The sequence below is a fragment of the Canis aureus genome, chromosome 16 (genome assembly GCF_053574225.1).
Source record: "Canis aureus isolate CA01 chromosome 16, VMU_Caureus_v.1.0, whole genome shotgun sequence".
Classification (NCBI taxonomy): Eukaryota; Metazoa; Chordata; class Mammalia; order Carnivora; family Canidae; genus Canis; species Canis aureus.
In genome coordinates, this window is record NC_135626.1 from 43,973,233 (window position 1) to 43,995,152 (window position 21,920).

At 37.5% G+C, this 21,920-nt stretch overlaps 1 long non-coding RNA gene across 2 annotated transcripts; it reads right to left on the reverse strand.

Moving 5' to 3' along the window:
• Positions 1–10,535: 10,535 nt before the first annotated feature.
• Positions 10,536–16,839, reverse strand: LOC144285370 (uncharacterized). 2 transcript variants are annotated; one of them, XR_013353646.1, is made up of 5 exons: positions 16,360–16,839; positions 14,480–14,527; positions 14,087–14,172; positions 13,024–13,292; positions 10,536–10,915 (listed from the first exon to the last, which is right to left on the reverse strand). It is a non-coding gene; the product is annotated as an uncharacterized LOC144285370 (long non-coding RNA). The 2 variants fall into 2 exon arrangements; XR_013353647.1 differs by lacking the exon at positions 14,087–14,172.
• Between the last annotated feature and the right edge of the window lie 5,081 nt (positions 16,840–21,920).

A 21,920-nucleotide genomic window follows, 5' to 3' on the forward strand; every position in this document is an offset into this window, starting at 1 on the left:
GAATGTACATATATATACATATGTGATATTTGTATCATATCTTCTTTAATATAACTGAGTTTTGATAAATAGAGGTTCTGCTAAAATTCAGTCCCATATGTGAGATGAATTAGAAAATTCTTCTCTCATAAATCTTAAGGGGAATCACTGAAATATTTAAGGACTTTAAAAAAAAATAAGCAAAGGATAGACTAATACATTTTACTTTTTTTCTGTCTCAACTAGCCTAACTTTCAGCTCTGTAAGGAAAATATTTGCTTATTTCTTGTTTGAAACTTCGGAAAAATGCTTGCTAAGTGTTTGTTGAATACATCTTTAATTGTTGACTAAATCAATAGAAGCTGATCATCAATACCGGGTGTTGGCAAACATTTTCCTTAGAGGAGCCTGGGTGGCTCAGTCTGTTAAGCCTCAGACTCTTGGTTCCAGCTCAGGTCATGATCTCACAGTCATGGGATCAAGCCCCACATCAGGGTCTGTGGTCAGTGCAGGGTCTACTGCAGATTCCTTCCTCCACTCTCTCTCTCAAATAAATAAATAAAATATTAAAACAAAAACATTTTCCTTAAAGGGCCAGATAGTAAGTATCTTAGAGTTCGTGGGCCACATATGGTCTCTGTCACAACTATTGACTTCTATAATACTAGCTCGAAAGCACCATCATTCACACATAAACAATATGTAAACAAATATAGCTGTGCTTCAATAAAAGGTTTGTTTACATAAACAGGCTATCTGGCCTACAGACCATAGTTTGCAGACCCCTGATCTACACATACATAGAAACAGAAGGATGGATACTTATGGGTCCGTGGCAATCTCATGCTCATAAATTTGATCAAGCAGTTCTTACTTTTTTGTTTTAAACATTTTATTTAATGGGATCCCTGGGTGGCGCAGCGGTTTGGCGCCTGCCTTTGGCCCAGGGCGCAATCCTGGAGACCCGGGATCGAATCCCACGTCGGGCTTCCGGTGCATGGAGCCTGCTTCTCCCTCTGCCTGTGTCTCTGCCTCTCTCTCTGTGTGTGACTATCATAAATAAATAAATAAATAAATAAATATTAAAAAAAACTTAAAATTAAAAAAAATAAAGATTTTATTTATTTATTCATGAGAGACACAGAAAGAGAGGCATAGAGATAAGCAGAGGGAGAAGCAGGCTCCATGCAGGGAGCCCGTTGTGGGACTCCATCCTGGAACTCCAGGATCATGCCCTGAGCCGAAGTCAGACGCTTAACCAGTGAACCCCAGGCGTCCCTGATCAAGCAGTTTTTAGAATAGTATCCTGAAAAGCATATATCATCCTCAGTATTGGCCACTTAAGGAAATTCCTTTTAAGGAAAGAGACATGTTTTCCAATGGTTATATCTAAAATATATAGCCTATAAGGATAACTACTATCCAGAAAAGAACACATTTTTTTCAATAAAATGTTCATTATAATACATGTTTACCCAATTCTAGGTTCTGTGCTAAGAGCTCTTCAGGTTTTGTTGTGTTGAAAGAAAACAAGAATACCATTGAGTTAGTTTATTGGTTAATACTGTACCCTGATACCAGGGAATCCCCTAATAAACATCTGTGATTGATTTGATACTTTACTATCACTTTCCAAAGGAATTCCATCTGAAAATGGACAAAGTTGGAGGTGAAAATAAGAAGCCATGTTTTATAGTATCATTGTATCCGTTTGCTAGCATAATGAAAAGTGGAAGTTAAAGACAAAGTGAAATTTCTGGTCTGGATATTTATTGTCATACAAAGAATCTTTTACTCAATTATTTATCAAGAAGACAGAAAGGAAGAAAAGATGGAAGGAAGGAAGGAAGGAAGGAAGGAAGGAAGGAAGGAAGGAAGGAAGGAAGGAAGGAAAGAAGGAAGGAAGTCCTATCAATATAATCAGCTTTTTTGGTAAATTTCCTGGAGCTATATTTGTACTGGTGAGTCAGGAGATAAAGACGATATAGATAAACAGTTGTTCATATTCAAACCATTTTTTAAAAGTGATATTACAAAAGAAAATGTGTTGATGTAGTCAATTAGTTGTTTTCATCCAAATGCCACAGTGGAGTAACTTTTTCATATATGATATTAATATCATCAATGTAACTTGATTCATGGTAATAGAATATTACATGAAGCAACATAGAAGGGATGCTGGCATGAAGAGGATGTTTTATTTAGAAAAGAAGAAGAAGAAAGAAACACTGTCATTCTGAAGTAAGAAGAAACTGTTCAACAATATTGAGGAAATAACCTCACACATATTTTTCAGTGGTTTAATACATCAGAAGAGCACTAGGAATTGCGGAAAGATCAAGTAAACTGAATAGTAGAACAAGTATGCAAGTTTCCCTGTAAATCACATGTTTACTTAGAGCAATTAACATTTGAAATGGTTTATGATCTCTAGGATTTAAGAGATCTGTTTGCACGAGTGTCATTCAGATTACATCTATTTGCTAATGAAACATAAAGAGGTTTTCATACGGAAATTTGTTTTATCCCTTTATGAACCTCAAAGGGAGAACATGAGTACAAAATTCCATTTTCTTTCTTAGATACCTACTCACAAACAGGCTTCTTTACCTTCAGATATGAGTAGCATTGCTAACCAGTTTGAAAGTAACTGGAGGCCAAAGAACATTTTAGTGCTGTCTGCTTAAGAAATGAAATTCCGGGGCACCTGAATGGCTCAGTTGGTTAAGCAACTGCTCTTGATTTCAGCTCAGGTCATGATCTCAGGGTCATGAGACAGAGCCCCCACATAGGGCCCTACACTGGGTGTGGAGCCTGCTTGAGATTCTCTCTCTTCCTCTGTCCCGTACCTGTGCTCACATGCTCTCATTCTCTCAAAAGAAAGGGAAAGAAAGAAGAAAGAAAGAAAGAAAGAAAGAAAGAAAGAAAGAAAGAAGAAAGAAAGAAAGAAAGAAAGAAAGAAAGAAAGAAGAAAGGAAGAAAGGAAGGAAATGAAATTCTTCAGTTGAGAGGATGTGTGTCAATGAAGAAGGTCTAAGAGGTAATCAATCAACTGGCAGTGGCATTGGCCTCACAGTAGAATCACAAATCCCAGTTAATTACACCATCTTCTCTTCCAGAGCAAAACTTGAATCTGTGTAATTTAGAAAACGGATGCTTATCTCAATAAAATGTTTCCATATTATTATCATATGCCTCTCAAGTGTGCTTCATATAACTGTAGTAAATATCTTCCCAGTCTGAGAAAGAGACCTATCTTGAACCAAAGAAATAGGTTCCACCTACCTCCCCATGTCACATCGCAGTATATCTTATAAAACTAAGACATGGATCTTAGGTTAGGTTAGAATTTAAAAAGAAAATTCTATCAATTCTTCTTGAATATTGGGAACTCAGCTATCATTCCTCATTAATTTACTGGTTTTAGTAAATCCCGTAAAGTAATTTGAATCTCAGATATTCACTGATATGTTCTTAGTCAGTTACCATAATTAATTCAGGAATTTATTTATGTCGGCCAAGTCAATAGGAAAGTTTAGGGAGCTGCATGTGCTACTTTACCACTTCACAGTTCTTGAAATAATGTTGCATTTCAAGTGTCTTCATCAGAGTGAAAAAGGAAGATGCATTGACAGAGACAAATTGAAAGGGAGAGAGAAAAAAAGAGAGAGAATGAGAAAGAGACAGAGGGAATTTAAGTGGCCAATCCAAAGCTCTTTTCTTTTCTTTTCTTTTCTTTTTTTTTTTCTCAGCTGGACTCTGAAATATTCACAAATTGTCCTATTCCATTCTTCACCTGAACTTCAAAGGTTGACCTTACAGATGTGGAGGAATTAGAGACCATCAGGAATCAAGGAATAAGTGTGGGTGATGTACACACACTTAAATAGAACATGTCACGATAGGGAGAAAATAAAGAGCTGTCTTATAGGCATTTCTATTTTAAAATAATGCCTCACTGCACCATATGATGAAAGATCTTCAGAGCACATAAAGTTAGTCATAATGGAAACTCCTTAATTGAATGGCATGGAAAAAGGCCTCAGGGATTGCCAGAGAAGAGACAGGGTAATCACATGCTATCAGAACTGCATCACTGTCAACTCTAAAATCCAGGAGTCGGAGCTGACTTTAACTCTCATAAGCCACGCTTGAAAACATACTCAAGAATTAGCACAAATCATCTTATTGAAATATAAATGTACCACTCACAGAAGTAATCACGTGCACCATAGTTACAAGACAAAGGGGTTTTTTGTTTCTTATTTCTTTTAAGTAGTCAGTCCATTTGGGAGTGGGGGGTGGGTATTGACATGAAATCCATGCAAAACTAACACATGCAAATGTATTTTGTAGAATCCACGCAGATGTAAAAAACAGTCCTGATAGAGTAATGGGAATGTCAGATTTTTGAATTCACAGCCATCTGAGATCCAGAAGTTTAAATACTTTCTAAATAGTTAATTGCAATCATCTTTGTCATATCTGCAAGTTCTGAGAGCCTGTTGGAATAGAACTCTGTCCTAGCCACAGACACATTCAAGTGATGAGTCCCACCCCAAAGTTTCATGCTCTAGTATATGCTAATATATATATATGCTAATATATATAATATATGTATATATAGTATATGCTAATATATATAATATATGTATATATATAGTATATGCTAATATTATATATATATATATATATATATATATATATATATAATACACACCCTAGCACATAAAGAGAATAGAGCATTCTAATTTGTATATCTGGATATATATATATATATGATACATGATGAGAAGCTACTGCATCCTTAGAAAACTTGACATTACATAACACCTATTATATTTATTATTTCAATAATGAAATGTTGCAATATATTGAATCACCCTGCTAACAAGGAGAGCCCTATATACTGAGTCCTGAGCACAATTTAAAGCAGAGATTGGGTCCACCATGTCACTGCACTGATCCTCATGCCTCTTTATTTCATATAAATAGAACAGAGTAACATAAAATATGAGCAGCTGCTCTTCATTGTCACTATGACAAGAAAGATTTTTAAAGAGCAAATTCTAAAGACAAGCAAAGGTTTTGTGTATTGTTTCCACAATGATGATGGAGTCTTCCAAGGTCTGTTGGTTTTTAAGGTGTGTTCCATGTACCGCAAGTGCGAAGCAATGTCTGAAATGAATGTGTGTGTGTATGTGTGTGTGTATTGGGTCAGGGGTGGGTTTGTAATAATTTGAAGGCATTGGAAGAAGGCTTTCAAAACTGTCCACCCAGGAACTGTGACCTTTGTGTTTGCTTGGTCATAAAATACAAAACCAATAAATGCTCATCTAACATTTCACCAGCTGTTTGAATCTCACTGCATTCTTACTATCACAATGGCTTTTAGCATCTGCTGAAGAGATTACTATATATTTATCTAGATGATTCCATGGCTAATTCAGTAATAGATGATTCACTACCATTCAATGCAGGAAAAGTACTTAGGAGTTTGGTGTGTGGAGTGAGATATACCCCTGCAATGCAGCTTATCCCTGCATTCAGGCTTGTCTCATGGAAGACACTGAAAAAGTTGTTGCTTTTGGTTTTGTTTTGACATTGAACAAGTTTTAATATCACAGTGTACTATCTGTAAAGTTGGGTTAGCAAAAATTGCTAGTTCATGATGGGATCATGAGGATTCGATGTGATAATGCATATAATGTATTTGATGATGATCGATACACGTAACCTGTCTTTGTTGTTTATGGTACCATCACGATCATTTTCATTACCACTCAATGCAAATAATTTCATTTCTGTACATCTCTGACTGCCAATCAATTTTCTTATATTGAAATCTGATTCCTTGAGATTTCGTCCCAAATTCTAATTTGGTCCCTCATGGTATACATATATATACATGCTTACAGCCAATTCTTAACATGGTTAAGCTCAGTTATTAACATTTCCACAGTACAGCTTCTGTTTCTGCTCTGCTCCCAGCCAACTCTCAAACAAATGTGGAGAGTGACAGAAAAGGAGACAGAATAGAGGAGAGAGAAGGAGGGCTTCTCTTCTATTACTCTGTTATACTGGCTAAGCATGTCCATGTTCTTCAAATATTCTTCAAGTGGCATGACACTTACCTTACTCTGTTCACTCTTATCTGATGGAGCTGTATTTTTCTGCATCTCATTAAGAGAGAGTTGTCCTGTATGGAAACAGTATTTCCAGATATTCTGAAGTGTTTAAAAAATAATTAGGGAGGGAGGCAAAGAGTCTAATGAAAAAACAATCCATTCTAAACCCTGGTCATTGTTATCCTATCCATGGAAGTGTTTCTTTTCCACCTTTCTATGTGTGTGTGTTTAACTTAAATTATTAAACTTATTTGCTATGAAAATTTAATGGGAACTTATGCCAGAGTTTGTTTATTTGTTCATGGGGGAATTATTTTTAATGCTAGAGTTCTCAAGGTGGACAAGTGTTGAAAATGCATATGTAGATAAGCAAATGAGTAATGTGGATGAATCTGCTGAAAGCTGACTTTGGCTGATAGACATGTGCATTTGTTTAAAATAAAGACAAATAGCAAAGTTCCCAGATAATTTGTTGTTTCAATTCAGTGGTCAAGAACATTCTAAGAATGATATGAAGGAAAATTAAAGGATTTTAAGTTTCTGTTACTTAAGGCAGCAAACTTTTTTATGTCAGAAGTTTTAAATGATTAGAACACAGAACATTTTAGAGATGTGGAAATTCAGTGATATGGAACAATCAAGACTCTCATAGACAAGATAAATTGCATAATATAATACTTCCTGAGTGGTTTTACACTCAACAGTTATTGCTCTGTTAAAAAGCAAGGTTTAAAAATACTGTTTATGATATAGTATAATTTTGTTTAAAATTGTTGTTAATAATTATATTATAAATATATATGTGTATAAATATATGCTTGTGTGTTAAAAATTAAAGAAGCGTACCAAACTGTTAACTACAGTTATCACTGAGAAGCTGTTTATAGAAGGCTTTTACATTCCATGCTATGCTTTTCTGTAATTTTTGAATAGTAAGTATATAATGAATGTATTGCTTTTGAAATGATTACTTTATAATCAGAAGGGGAAAAAAGAGCTAAAACATGAAATGCATGATTAGTCTAGAATTGTAAAAAATGATTCTTTTTTTCTTTTAACTTAGCATTTATCAAAGGAATAGTAGCCTAAATGCTGAAATATATTATTACCTACAGGCCAAATCTATTAACCGTTAAACTATTTATATTCATCCAAAGTGGTTGACTGTGAAGTGGTGGCATGCCATCAGAAAAGAAACATACCCCAAAAGATTGTGGTTTACATGCAGTTTACACATTTTGGAACCTGTCTAACCATCTCAAAGCCAAATGGTCCAGGAAATAAAAAGTCACCCCAAGCTATGGACTTTCAACTGTTGAGCTCTGCCCCAGGAAATATCCCAGGCAACCGAAAGATATAAGGACACCTAGTCTCCAAGCAACTTGAGTTCCATTTAGCATGTAGTTTCATAAAGCTTAATGAGAATTGGCTATCTCCTCCACTTTGGGAGACACTAGGTTCATGGAGAACAGGGTGTTCTGGTTTTGCACTATGTGAATGAAGAAGTCATAAAGTTGTGTGACTCTGAGCAGCTGCCTGAATCAAGCATTGCAGTTCAAAGGAACCTTTTGGTTAGTACACCCTATGGCTGTGTGGTTAAATGAATGAGGAGACTGATAACCTACCAACTATTTTGAAACAGTTTCATTAGTCTGAAATTCTACTGATGCACATGCCCTAAAGACTGTCATCCATTTGAAGGATATGGTATAGTGCTAAAGTTGGCAAGATCTCAACTCAGGAGCTAAACTGTCCAGGTACATATCCTGGCCCGTGTATGACATTGAGCAAGTTATTCAAATTCTCTGGATCTAAGTTTTATCATCTATCAATGGGAATAGTAACAGTAGCTGTTTCAGGAGTTGCTATGCAGATTAATGAGCTAATATTTATAAACACCACAGAGCTGGGATTATAATAAGAATGGTATCAGTGTTTGTTAACAACAACAAAAATACCCATCCTAACTATTCTACACATTGCTCTGGACCCTGACAATTAGATCCATCCCTCAATTTTCAAATCAGGCCATCTAAAAAATTCAGATGAAGACCTGTAGGCATACAAATGAGGACACAATTAAGCCCTGCTTAGAGAAGAAAGGAAAATCACCTCAGTAAAGATATGACTGGGTTTCACAGCATGAGTGGGAGATTATTTGGCCCAGAAAAGTAAAGGAGGGGCATTTCAGCCAGAACAATAACCATATATATTAACACATATAAACAACATATACATGCAGGGACATGTAAAATCACCCACTATGCTTCGACAGAAATCTCTGGAGCATAGACAAAATGGAGGTGATTAAAGCTTCTAACTTCATGATAACTTCAATGATACCTGTTGCAATTTATGATGAGGTAATACACAGCCATGGAAGATTTTCTTAAGTGGAAGGACAGAAGAAGATTTACATTAAAGAGAAATAATTCTGACAGCCACACACACACACACACACCCCACACACATGTTAGAAAAGAAAATGTACTAGTTGATGTGGATAAGAGGCAGGACGTGCACAGTTCTGGTGAGATGTGAGAGCCTGGACTAAGATAGAGACAGAGGGAGTGAATGCCATCACATGATCCTTGAGATAATTTGGAGGTGGAGCTGATAAAACTTGGTGAATGACAGTCTGGAAGAAAGGGAAGCATCAGAAATAATATTTTGTTTTCTAGCTCAGGCAATTAGGAATTGAGTGATTTCATTAGGGAGCAGGGTAGCAGTTGATCTGGGGTTGCCTAGACAACCTTATCTCCTGGAGAAGATGAACAGAAAGAGAGAAAGGTCATTTTAAACTCAAGAGAAAGGTCAAGTGAGGAAACATAGATTCAGGAGTCATTGTACACATGGTTGATGGAAACCACAAGAAGGAATGAAATGAATCAGGGGAAAATGGGTGGAATGAGAAGAAACATTAGAGGACTTCAAGGAAAAACATCTAAGGAGTGGGCAAAAGTTGCTAAGGCAAACTAAAAGAAAAGTTTCAGGCTAGCAGGAGAATCAGAATAAAGACAGTGTTCCTGTTTGTTTATTTTTGCATTCATTCAATCCATTTATTCATTCATTCAATAAATATTTATTGAGCACCCATTGTGTCCCAAGACATGGGAATGCTGAGAAGGGAGACCCTGTGTGAGAGAAATAGACCAACTTCTTGTTATCATGGAGTTTGAAGTCTGTTACAAAAGACCATGTAAGACTATCACCAAAAAAGTCAGACAAATTTCATTTTTTTCTAAGAAGGGAAAATATCAGTGGTATGAAAACACAGATGGGAGGATCAGAGAAGTCCTCCAGAAGATTGAATGGAGATGAGTAGGGGTCCTCCAGGTTGGGTTGCTGGGGGTGGTGGCATGTTCCAGACAGGGTACATAATGTGTGTGAGGCTCTACACTCCTTCCTCTGACTATGAAGGAAATGGAAAACATGCATAAGTTGCCCCCATTTGTCATGTCTTTCTCTAATTTCTGGGTTGTATGTAACTACAGGTCTATATTTTAGTTCCTGACAATACATTCTGTGCTATGAAGAGGAAAACACATCAGATGGGTCATTATAAAGAGTAGGATCTAGTTTTCGTGCAGGTTGTCCCTACTTCTCACAGCATAAATTCTGAAGGAAGGCCTTTGAAATCGGTATTTTCCATACCAAAGCTGGGGGCTAGAATCCTGTGTCTAGAGTCAAGAGTAGCCACCTTCCTCAGGGCAGAAAGACAGGCTCATCTGCTGTGAGGTCATCAAAATTCAGACCCTCACCCGGTGTAGTCACTAGAGATCACAGCCTCCATCTGATGAGTTTGTCACACAGGTCTTCAGGAAGAGGCAGCCATCCATGCTGCGATCTGGGATCGCTTTGCACTCAGGTTGACAGTAAAGAGATTCTTTCCACTAAGTGTGTAATTATGTGCCCCTCAAAATCAGGGTGATTTTCCACCTCATAGAGATTCTTTGCTTTGCAAGAGAAAGGAATAAACAACCTGTCCTTTCCAATGGGATGAATAAAGTCTTGAAATATAGAATTGCACAAATAAAAGTAGAGATAACATATAACTAAAGGCCCCTTTCTCGAACACTAGCATGATGGTCATCCAAATCCTTTACAGATGCTAATGACCGATCTTGTCAATATCAGGCTTTGGAAAGTCTAAGAAATCTTGTTCTGAAAAAGAATTCAGAAAGGGATGCCCGGGTGCCTCAGTGGTTGAGCGTCTGCCTTTGGCTCAAGGCGTGATCCCGGAGTCCCAGGATTGAGTCCTACATCGGGCTCCCCGCAGGGAAACCTGCCTCTCCCTCTGCCTATGTCTCTGTCTCTCTCTTTGGGTCTCTCATGAATAAATAAATAAAATCTTAAAAAAGAAAAAGAATTCAAAGATTGCAGAAGAACAAACATTAAAGATGAAAAGTAAAACAAATGAATACTATCTTGGAGAATGAAATCACAGGTATATAATTAGCATTGACAGAGGCTGGCTAAATTCATTTCCACAAACCGCCTCAATCCTCCACCTTTTAGTCAGATTTTCTATCAAAACAGCAATCTGTCTTTAAGGTAATATTCATACTTTCAGGTGGCACTTTTCTAAAAACGGACTGTAGATTAACTACTTTTCCACCAAACAAAAACACATTTTGCTCAATGGCTGCAACTCTTCAAAATGTGTCCCACGTTTATAACTTCCTCCTCTTACACTGTGTTTTGTCTTCCTCTTGTTACACATCACATATTACTCTGTGCTTCTGATGGTTGAATAACAGTCCACAGCTCTGAGAAATAATTCGGTGTTTTGATTATGAAATGAAGGGCTGCAGACAGAGAGAGTAAATGTTAATTGCATGTCACCGCTTACACCCTCTGTCTTTGTTTTGTTCTGATAATGTTAACTTGTTCATCATTATCAAATCTGGCAAATACACACAATTTTCGTGGTGAGCATAAATTTTTTTCATAAGCTCCCCATCCAGAATGAGCACCATAAATATTAGGTACAATTTTGGAAGAATTTCATACACACATACACACACATACATGTACACACAGAGATATACTGTGTTTGTTATTTTAATTATAGCATAACTCAGATCCGTGGTTTTTTTTCTGCTTACGTGAAGAATTGTGAGGACATTTGAATTGTGGTTATCCACCAGACTTAGGGTTGAAGATTGGTGAAATCCTTCCCTAAATATAGTTGTTTTGTAAGAGGAAAAGCAAGATGGCTAGAATAGGTATCTGCATTGTAGCTCTGCCCTATTACTCTTCTTGGAAGACAGTCCCTATGTTTTTGAATGGTAAGAGAGTCCATGAGGACCAGATCAACTGGAGATACTGATGCTCTCAAAGGAAGAACAGTGACTTGAATGATGGGGTGTTAGCTCATAACAGTGTATCTACCCAACCCCTTTTCCCAAAGCGAAAAATCCCACATTTATGATCCTATCTACTTAGACATACAGGTTTTTTTAAATTGTATGTGATTTATTACAAAAATCTAATTCAGTCAAACCATTTGTAAAAGTGTAGATGCAGCTAATGTCTTTTTCTACCAACTATTGAAAGACAAAACCTTTCCAGGATCTTAGGCATTAGAGTTTGAGATTTCCAAAAGATACAGAAAAAAAAAAAAAAATCAAATCATGCCCCTGCCTCAAAAGCTACAGAAATTAGAAGGCAAGCATAATGGGCCTGAATAGGAGAGCCACTTAAGGAAGACAAGAGAAAAGCAGCAAATTAAGATAATTGATATGATAGTCATTTTAATTCACAGGATCTGCATATGGGTTGGGTTGAGCACAAAGGGAAAAAGTGATTACAGTTGACCCCTGAAAAACAGGGCTAAGGGTGCCAATCCCCCCCAATACACTCAAAAATTCATACATTAACTTTTGACTGCCCAAAACTTAATTACTAATAGCCCACTATTGACTTAAAGCCTTACCAATAACGTAGTTGCTTAACACATATGTATGTTATATGTGTTATGCACTGTGTACTTACAATAAAGTAAGCTAGAGAAAAGAAAATGTTTTTAAGAAAATCTTAACAAAGAGAAAATATTTTTACAGTATTCTGTATTTATCGAAAAAAATCCACGTATAAGTGGACCCACACAGTTTGAACCTGTGTGGCTCAAGGGTCAAGGGTCAACTGGATTCTGTTTTTAGCTGACAATGCTTGACTCCTAGAAAATGGCACTTTCTTTTTCTTTTATGTTCTCTCCTGCACAGGTAACATAGGATGTTAACAAGTTAATTTTTTTTTTTTTCAGTAAATAGATATCTATGCTCAGAGTTCAAGGAGGGTCTGTTTGCTACCAAATTAGATACTGCGATGATCCTGATTACTTCTTTAGGTTATCAGATAAATAATATGCATGGCCTGAGGGAAAGAGTTGATACTCTAATATATATGTGTTCATGTAAATAGATATTGTCTTTTATTGAACATCTCAGAAATAGGTCGTGTGAGCCACATGGTTGTGCCCAGACACTAGCCATGTTCTGAGAGGTGTGAGTAGGACAGAGGAGGGTGTGGTAGGACACAGACGTTCTCAGTTACCCTTTGGGGGGATATTCCAAGGTTCTTCTAATACCCGTTCCCTCTTAACATCTCTTCACTAAGTTAAGTAAAAAGCATGCATAGGTTTGTTTTCCCCATAGTAGAGCACATGAGACAACAGGGGGAAGTTTGGGGTGGAAACTGTTAAATTTGTGCAACAGGATTAGAAATTTCACAATAAGACATATATTTTCATGAACCTTTAAGTACTTCTTGTTTCCAGTAAGGCTAGAGCTGTTCTTTCTTGCTACATTTTGACACTTCCAGTATGACATGAAACCAGGAAGTGTAATGGAATCTGAAAGCACAGTAAAATACAAAGACTCTCACAAATAGAATAAAACTTTTGGTTACTTACACGACTTCTTCCAGGGAACTAGGTGGGTATTTGAGAGAGTTTTGACTTGATGTGATCCATGAACTCAATATCTGCCTTAGAATACAAGTATTAAAATGCTGTGAGGGGTGCCTCACAGTTGGCTCACTTGGTTAAGCATCTGCCTTCGGCTCAGGTCATGATTCCAGGGTCCTGGGATGGAGCCTCACATAGGGATCCTTGGTCAGTTGGGAGCCTGCTTCTCCCTCTCCCTCTGCTGTTCCCCCTGACTGTGCTCTCTAGCTCTCTCTCTGTCAAATAAATAAATAAATAAATAAATAAATAAATAAATAAAATCTTTAAAAAAAAATACTATGACACCCACAGAATATATAATACCCAGAGTGACCCTAATATAAACAATGAATTTTGAGAGATTATAATGTAGCAGCTCCATCAATTCTAACAAATGTACCACTCTGGTGGTGGTGGGGTGTTATAATGTCCATGTGTGAGGGTGGGGCATGTATGAGAAATGTTTGTACCTACCTCTCAATTTTGCTGTGAACTTAAAACTGCTCTTAAAAAAAAAGTTAAAATACTATGATGTATCTTTCCATCTGTGAAGGAAAATTTGACTTTGGTGGAGATACATTTATATTCAATTTAGAGAAATTTCCTCCTGGGAGAAATAAAGCACCTAATAATATAGATACTGCTGGAAATGCACACAAGCTATTTTATTTTCATCTTTCACAAACTCATAATGCGAAGATGCATGTTAGCTAAAGTACCTATGATCTAAGGACATTTGTTTTGACTGCTGGATCCACACACATAGAATAACACACAAGCTACTCAATTGCTATAATAGTTACTCTGACAATAAGCAAGAATTTGGTCCATGTCCAGATTTTTCTTCCTCCCTCCCAATTTATAACTTACAGTCCCAGTAAAATATTCCTCAAAAAACTGCACTCTTTTTTTTTCCTTTGATGTTGCAATTTTGGCTGGGAAGAATTAGGCACTGACATTCATGATAACCCAAATCTCCTTGGCCAGGGACCCAGGAAGGACATTAAAGAAAGGCTCAAAAGTACTTCACCTGAGCAATATAGCTCTTAAATAATATCCTCTTCTCACCAACGTGTTGCAATCTTTCATTTTCTCAGGATATAATTTCCTCCAGGTCTGCATGGAGTTGGAAAGACAAGTTGCCACCAAAAATAAGAGTTTGTGTTTCTATAGCATCTGTTTATGACAGTGTATATAAATAAGAAGAGGTTCCACCCCAGTATAGGACAAAGAAAAAAATACATATCTTTTTATGAGTTGGCTTTCTGAAAATGCAACTAAATGAAAGAATGTGGAGGTGGAACCCAATATAAATGCAATGTCAGAACAAAAAAGAACCACCTACAAAAATCTTTCTTTAAAAAACATCCCTTCCTAAAGAAGATGCATTGCATGTAGGCTCATACACAGATTTACTACCTACCCAAAGTAGCCTTCTCACAATGGCTTCCTTGAGGGATCATCTTTAAACCTTGAGGTTAGGAAAAAAACAAAACAAAACAGTAAGTTATGATTCTTGTTGCCATTCTAAATATTGAACAGAAGTTGGGTGTGGTGGGGACATGCAATTCTATTTCTAACCTTTTTGCAACATTTGAGGATCTAAATGGTGAGGTAGACAAGATTAATCCCTAAACCACTCAGCTGTCAGGAAGTGCATCAGCCATTCTATGCATTTATTTACATTAGCATCTTGAGATGGATATTGGTTTTGTTCTGCATGTATATATATATATATATAATATTTATATTTGTTATATAGACATATGTGTATAAGCATATGTATATATAGTAATATCTTTAAATGCATGAAAATGCAAATTGGATGGGATTTTTTTTTTCATTTGCAGGTTCTGCAACACATTGCAGGAGTGTAACATCCCTGGCTCCTCAGTATTAAATATTAAAAATATGTTCCAGTTATTGTGAAAAACAAAAACACCCATATATATTCCCAAACACGGGAGAGTGATGCTGCCCTAGGTGAAAACTAGTCTATAAACAGAGGCTGAGAGGTAAGTCTCAGATTCTTCCCTTTTGAGGTCCAGGTCACCTCACCCCAGTTTCGATGGTGATAGCACTGTGTCTACGCCCAGGGCTCTTTGCAGGGAGTTTTTCCCGCCATCAGGGTTGGGCTTGGCAAGAAATCACTTTCAAACTTTTCCAACTAAGAATGTTTGCCTTAACCAGTGCCTGAAGCTGATCCACAGTCTTTGAATCTCTGACATTGACAAGCGGAAGTACAGAAAGTAAGAGAAAAAAAATCAACTGGATTTTGTTCAAACTGTAAAGAACACACGTGCTATACCTTCAATCTGACAGGTAACCCTTCCTCTTCAGGTACTATTTTAGATTTATGATTATTTCAAGCATTTCAGAAATGTTAGATTTTACTTTCTCTACTTAATAACTTTTAAGTATTTTAATGAGATGTAAAAAATGGTTCCAAAATGCTCTTGGAAAGAGGGGCATAGAAAATACGATGAAATTAGGGTCCTGTCTAAAACGAGGGACACTAGACCTGTACAATGTGCTAGGCACCACGCTGACTGTTCTGTAGAATTTTTTTTCCTTAGATTTCCTCAAACGAGTCCTACATGGTAGCTACTATTGTCACCATTTTGATACATGTCAAAACTGAGCCAAAAACTTTAAGAAAATCTAAAAAGTAATAATAAGACATAAATCACTTTTAGAATGCTTAAGTTTAATATTTTTTAATTAATTTATTTATTTGAGAGAGAGAGATTGGGGTGAGGGACAGAAGGAGAGAATCTCCAAGCAGACTCCCTGCTGAGCCCGGAGCCTGACTCGGGGCTTGATCCCATGACCCTGAAACCAGGACCTGAGCCGAGATCAAGTCGGTTGCTTAACCAACTGAGCCACCCAGGTGCTCCTGGAGTTGAAAATTTAAAGTGTTTCTAACCTTGATGGCAATACAAATATTTATCTTGACACCCATTAAAATGTAAATACATATTCTTCTATCTCATCCTCATGGAATCCAAAGATAGTCCCCTCGTTGATATTAACTTTGCTTCGGTTATTTTTAATGACTGCTCTAAGAGGTGTGAAAGAGAAATTCTATCTGTAGATTATTCCAGGACTTCTCAGGAGACCCAGACTCCTGCTGTGATGTCCTGTGAGTTAAAGATAGAACACAATGTTCTATTCGGGCCCAGATGTAAATCTACCCAGAGTATCCCATGGGCTCTACATGTTTGGTAGAAAACCAAAAAAGGAACAAAGGCTGCAGCTCTATGTGGCAAGAGCGTAAACATGGAAACAAGGAAAGACGGGTACCTACTACTTGTTGTCCATTCATCTGTTCAGCTCTCCCCTCTGTCTTCCGGATGCTCTGTAGCTGAAACAGAGACTCCTGCATTTTGGTTTTCCAAGTCAATGGTCATGGGTCAAACCTTTGATTTTGTCACCTTTGGGTGAAAAATTAGCTGCATTGCTCAAAAGCTAAAGATACAGTTTCTCCTAGGGGTCTTCTTCAGAGCCATCCAGGGTTCAGTAGGCTTCACAAATAGCCATCACCATTAATGTCGCAGCAGTGGTGAATTCCTCATTCCCTTGAGCAAGATATTTCTTTTCTGTTCTTTTTCTTGTTAATTCTGTTGTTTGGAGCGGGGTGTCTTTGGTGGAGGACTGCCAAGTGAAAGTGCTTTTTCCTGGGTCATCTCTTTTAGAAGTTCTGAGTTAGGCAGATTAAATGGGTATGGGATTAGTTTCTGCAGTTTAAAGTCACCCAGGGTAACCGGGGCTCAGACTGCTGCAGCAGCAAAATAAACGTGATGGCTTCAATGTCAATTCATTAATGACACTATGCCAAACTGTATACCGCAATGAGAATTATGAGTCTCAAGCAAAGGATGTTGAGGATTGGGTTCCTATATTTTCTACCACAGATGCAATAGGTCTAGATTAAAGAATAGATTCAGAAAGTCATTTGAACTAAAATTAAAACTGTAGACAAAAGAACAAATTGCACATTTCCTAGATACTGTGATCCATTCCGGTGATCAATATGGCAATTATTTTTAACTGTGTAAGCATTAACTTCATATGAACAGATATACTACTAGAACTGCCTCACATGGCAGTTCTCTTTGACCTCCACTTAGCCAGTGTTCGAGAGTTTCTTTTGCATGTGTCTCCGGATAGTGTGCCGTTTATTCATCCCTAGGGACTTTTAAAATTGACTTCTGACAGGTTTCCCTATACTCACTGTGCTTTTTTTTTTTTTTAATTTAAACACATGAATGGCGATTGTATAACTCATAAGGTGCCACCAGGGAATGTGGGGGCCAGAAAAAATGCATGGGTGGGAAGAGTTAACACAGGAGTTGGGTAATAGAGAGTTTTTTCTCACGGAAGCCTGCACTTTGCTGACAAAATGAAACAGGAAGATCAGTGTTTCACAGCACATTGAGAAAGAATAAATGTGGATCAATAGCAGTTCTGTACAGAGTAACATAGCAATTAGAATCGATCGGACTCAAAGAGACCCGGGTTCAAATCTTGACTCACCCTAGAACAATTTATTTGTGAGCAAGTTTCTCAAAATCTCTTCGATTATGCAAAAATGATAGTCATAATACCTAGCTGTCCCGGATTCAATGAGATCATACTGTGTGTCAAATGCTTCTAATAGTGTGTAGCAAAGTCACCTTTATTATTGTTGTCGGTATTATATTCTAAAAAGTTATTTGGTGAAAAACGACACAGGCAAAGACAGATCTCATGCCAATTACAAACCAACTCAGTGAAAATATTTTGTTTTTTTTTGTTTTGTTTTGTTTTACTTTGTTTAAATCTGTAACTACCTGAGCAGTAACCTAACATTTTTGGCATTGTGCATGGCATTATTTTTGTGGAAACAGTCTGAGAAATAAAGATGAAGCCATTTTTTTAAGTCCATAAAAGCAATAATGTCTGATTCTTTTTTCATGATCTTTCAAACTTCAAAATCACCTAAATACTAGCAGCTATGATAGCTTGACGCAGCACATAGGTAACTTCAAATCGCAATTTCCAGAGCACAGCTTTGTCTTTATTCCCGCACCATCATTCATTTACCATTTGTGAAGTCGTTTTTATAAAAAAGCCAAAATGATTCACTTCTCAGGGATTTTAGTACTTGACAAAAAGAAAATAGTCAGAACTTCCCAAAATTCAGAAACCTATTACTGACCACACTTTTCCAGGATCATGGCGACCCCTTTCAAAAGCGGTGCTTTTATAAAAGTTTTCACAAGTTTCAAAGGTTGTCCAGAATTATCCAGAACAATTTAAGCTTTCCTGTAATTCTTTAAGAGGAAGACCTAAAGTTAACAACAAGGTTGCCAAATAGCGGGTTGGTGGCCTTGAGGACTAATATTCCTTGCCACTAAAAATATTTGTCTTCGGTTACTTACACTAAATCATTGTCTGGTGACTAGAGGAGACAGAGGCTAGTTAGCAAACCCATATCTTTACCCTGAGACATCGTGAATGGCGACACAGCAGATAGTTTAGATTCATTTGGTGTAATTAGCAGAGGCACAGATATTGCATGTAAGGCATGGGCTAATGACCCAAAGGACTTTTTTTTTTTTTTTCCTCCCTATAGTTTCTGGATTAGTATAGGTAGTTTAGGAACTGCTTTAAAGTTCTTAGGGTAGATTGTTTACTAATCATGAAACCCTAAATGACGTAAAACTAAGGGCTTCCAAATCTATAGAATTAATAAATCCTGGCTCCATTGGCGGGTGAAAGAATATGTGACTCCACAAGTGGAACTCTTTCATCCAAGGTTGTCATAGGGAAGAATGTGACAGAGGGAACTGTTTAAGGTACAATGGAAAATAACGCAGCTGTGTGTCTGTGTGCAGGTGCATAAAGAGCTAAAAGTTAGACAACCCAGGTGGTACTCCCCAGCAGCAGTCAGACTAAAATGGTTTTTAGATAGTGATGGGCATTAGCACTCAACTCGATCCCAGTGATCGTTTTTGACAGGAATCCCGGAATGGGAAACACTTGCTATGAATCTGAGATATTATTAGTGCCATACTTTCCATTTCATCTCAGTAAAATTATGTCATTGTTGCTGAAGTTTACAGTCTGAAGATGGTATTTCCAAAAAACTGTTCCAGATTGGTAAACCAAGAAGGAAGAAAGATTGTGACTGAGTCAGTCTTATGTGGAATAAAGAAGAATTTCTAAAGGTATTTTCTCCTTCCCAGGCCCCTAAGGAACTCATCTGTCACAAATACTGTTCTGGAAGTCCCTTCCAGAGCCCCAGGGGAGCAGTTTGCCTGCCTGGAAGTTCAGATGATTAAATAAAACATGATTTTATCCATCTAAATCCTCTAAACAAGAAATCTCAATCCATTCCATAGCTTTTCAAGAATTCATATTTCCTAAGGCTTTTTTTTTTTAAATCATCCCACTCTTTATTCTCTATGGTTCTTTATCTTCTTTAAACTCAGGATTTTCAAACAAACTTCAAATTAAAATAGCCAGAGAAGCAGGACTCATTGTATAGAATTGTGAAGTTAGTTAAGCTTTTCTTTTTTTCTCTTTCTTTTAAGTCACCTGCTATGGTACCTTCAGCTTTGAAAGCATTTGCCAAAACTATTATAGATCTTTGGGAATGTAGATATTATAGTTTGTACAGAAAAATGTAGAAGTGGCAAGAAGGAACTGACCAATTTGTCTGCCTAGCAATTGTTTCTTTGGTGGCATGTGGAAGGTGGTAGACTGGAAGACAGTACCTTCTCTTTGCCCCTTCCTAGTAGTAGGAAGATAGTCTTTCAGCAGGGTTCAAGGTATATCACCCTAGTTTATGTTTCTCTTCTTGGTGAGTTTGACTATTGGACATGGAGTAGCTCAAGGATCTTATGTACTGAATCCCGCCCAGTCAATAAAATTCATGAAATACATGTACTCCTGCACCTAGTGGACAGCACACTAACACCACCAGTTAATAGAAAGCTCATAGGACAGAGAGAAAGAAATGGTGTAACTGACTACAGTTAGCTGCCTTGTATCATGTCTACTCTTTGAATCGTGAACTCAAATTGCATGGTAAAAATATGGTTGGGAGACATAGAACATATAGATTCTAGCATCTCATGATTTAATGGAACTGGGAGCATGAGGAAATCCCGAAGTGAAAGCAAATGTGCCTTGCATAAGTCAGAACGAATTAAACTGGCCATGCTTCCATCTAATGAATACATCAAAATGCCTGTTTCTGGCTGCTGTGTACATCAGCTGTGGGCAGTGATTAATTCCTGGCCTCCACTACTTCCACTCATGCCGTAAGAGGAGGAGGGATAGCATCTTTGCCCACTGCAAAGTAAGACATACATAACAAGGCTAACAAAGCACCGTGAGTCAAGTTGCAGCAGGAATGATGGCAAGTACATGGGAATGAGTCAATGCAGGATTAGAACAAAGAATGTAATTCATGGAAATGTACATGTTGGGATGTGCTGAACAGTCGACTTGAGTGGATTTGCAGCAGCATGTGAAGATGATTTACATAAATGTGAACTCATGCCCAGAAAACAAATGTGACTTGCAAATTTACAACCCTAAAATCATGGAAGATGGTACACAGAAGCAGGCACAATTTCTAGTAAACAGAAGCCATTACTTCCCTGGACTATTGTTAAGTGTTTAGTGAACTCCAGTCATACACTGCTAGGATGAGACTAGATGAACTGTCCTCTCTAGTGGAATTGCTGAAAAGCCAAGCCAGCCTGTGCCCCCTGACACCTAAGAGTAAAAATATTTCATTGTTGTGAATGAGGGTGATAACTTGATTCAACTCAACTGGAAGAGTTTAGGAATGTAGACAGAGGTGTTACTCTGATTCTATCTGCCTTCTTGCAGCCTGTTTGATATATCCACCTATAAATGTCTTGCTGGCACTTTAGACCCCATGGGTATTCCCCGCCGGTCCAACCAGCCCTCCCTCATGACTCTTGTTTCCTAATTCAGCCACACTGTGTCCAATCCTTGATTCTTGCTACCATCTTTTCCCCTCCTGACATTTAAGCAGTTGCCAAATCATATACATTCTTCTTCTGCAATGTCTCTGGAATTGACCACTTCTCTTCCATCCTCAAGTTCAAGCACTTATTACCTATTATTAAAATATCCCCATTGGCTCTTAACCAGCTCCTATCTTCACCTCTTAATCTTCCTATGTATTTGACATTTCATCTTCCTAAAAGTCACTATAACTACCCCATTCTCTTACTCCAAAAACTTCAGTGGTCGCTCACAGCCTTTCATTTCAAATAAAATCATTTAAAAACCTTAAGCTACTTTCCAATCTTATTCCCCATTAAGGTCTTAAAGAAGCTATGCCCTAGACCAGGGCTTCTCAATGTTGGCCCTATTGACATATTAGACTGGATAAATCTTTGTTGTGGGTCTCTCTTGTTCATGTAGGATGTTGAACAGCACTTCTGCCCTCCACCTACTAAGATGCCAGTTGCACTGTTCTCCCCCACCCCCCGCCAATTTTGACAACTAAAAATAACTCTAGACATTGTCAAAAGTTCCCGGGGAGCAAAATCACCGCCCTAGACAAAATGGGTCTCTTGTGGTTAGCAAGATATGCCTTAGGTTTCCCATGTCTGTATGTGTCCCCGCAGTGGGCCCTCTGCTTAGGATGTCTTTCCTACCATCCCTATTCAAATCATAACTATCATTTTCAGTTTATCCAAAAAAACTCTCTGTTACCAAAATCTCTCTGTTTTAACCAGGCTCCCTGAATTAAGGTATTTTCCTTTGCCTTCAGTTGAAAACAGCACTATATGTATTTCTTAAGCCATTTATCTTATTTTGACTGTTTTCCTTTA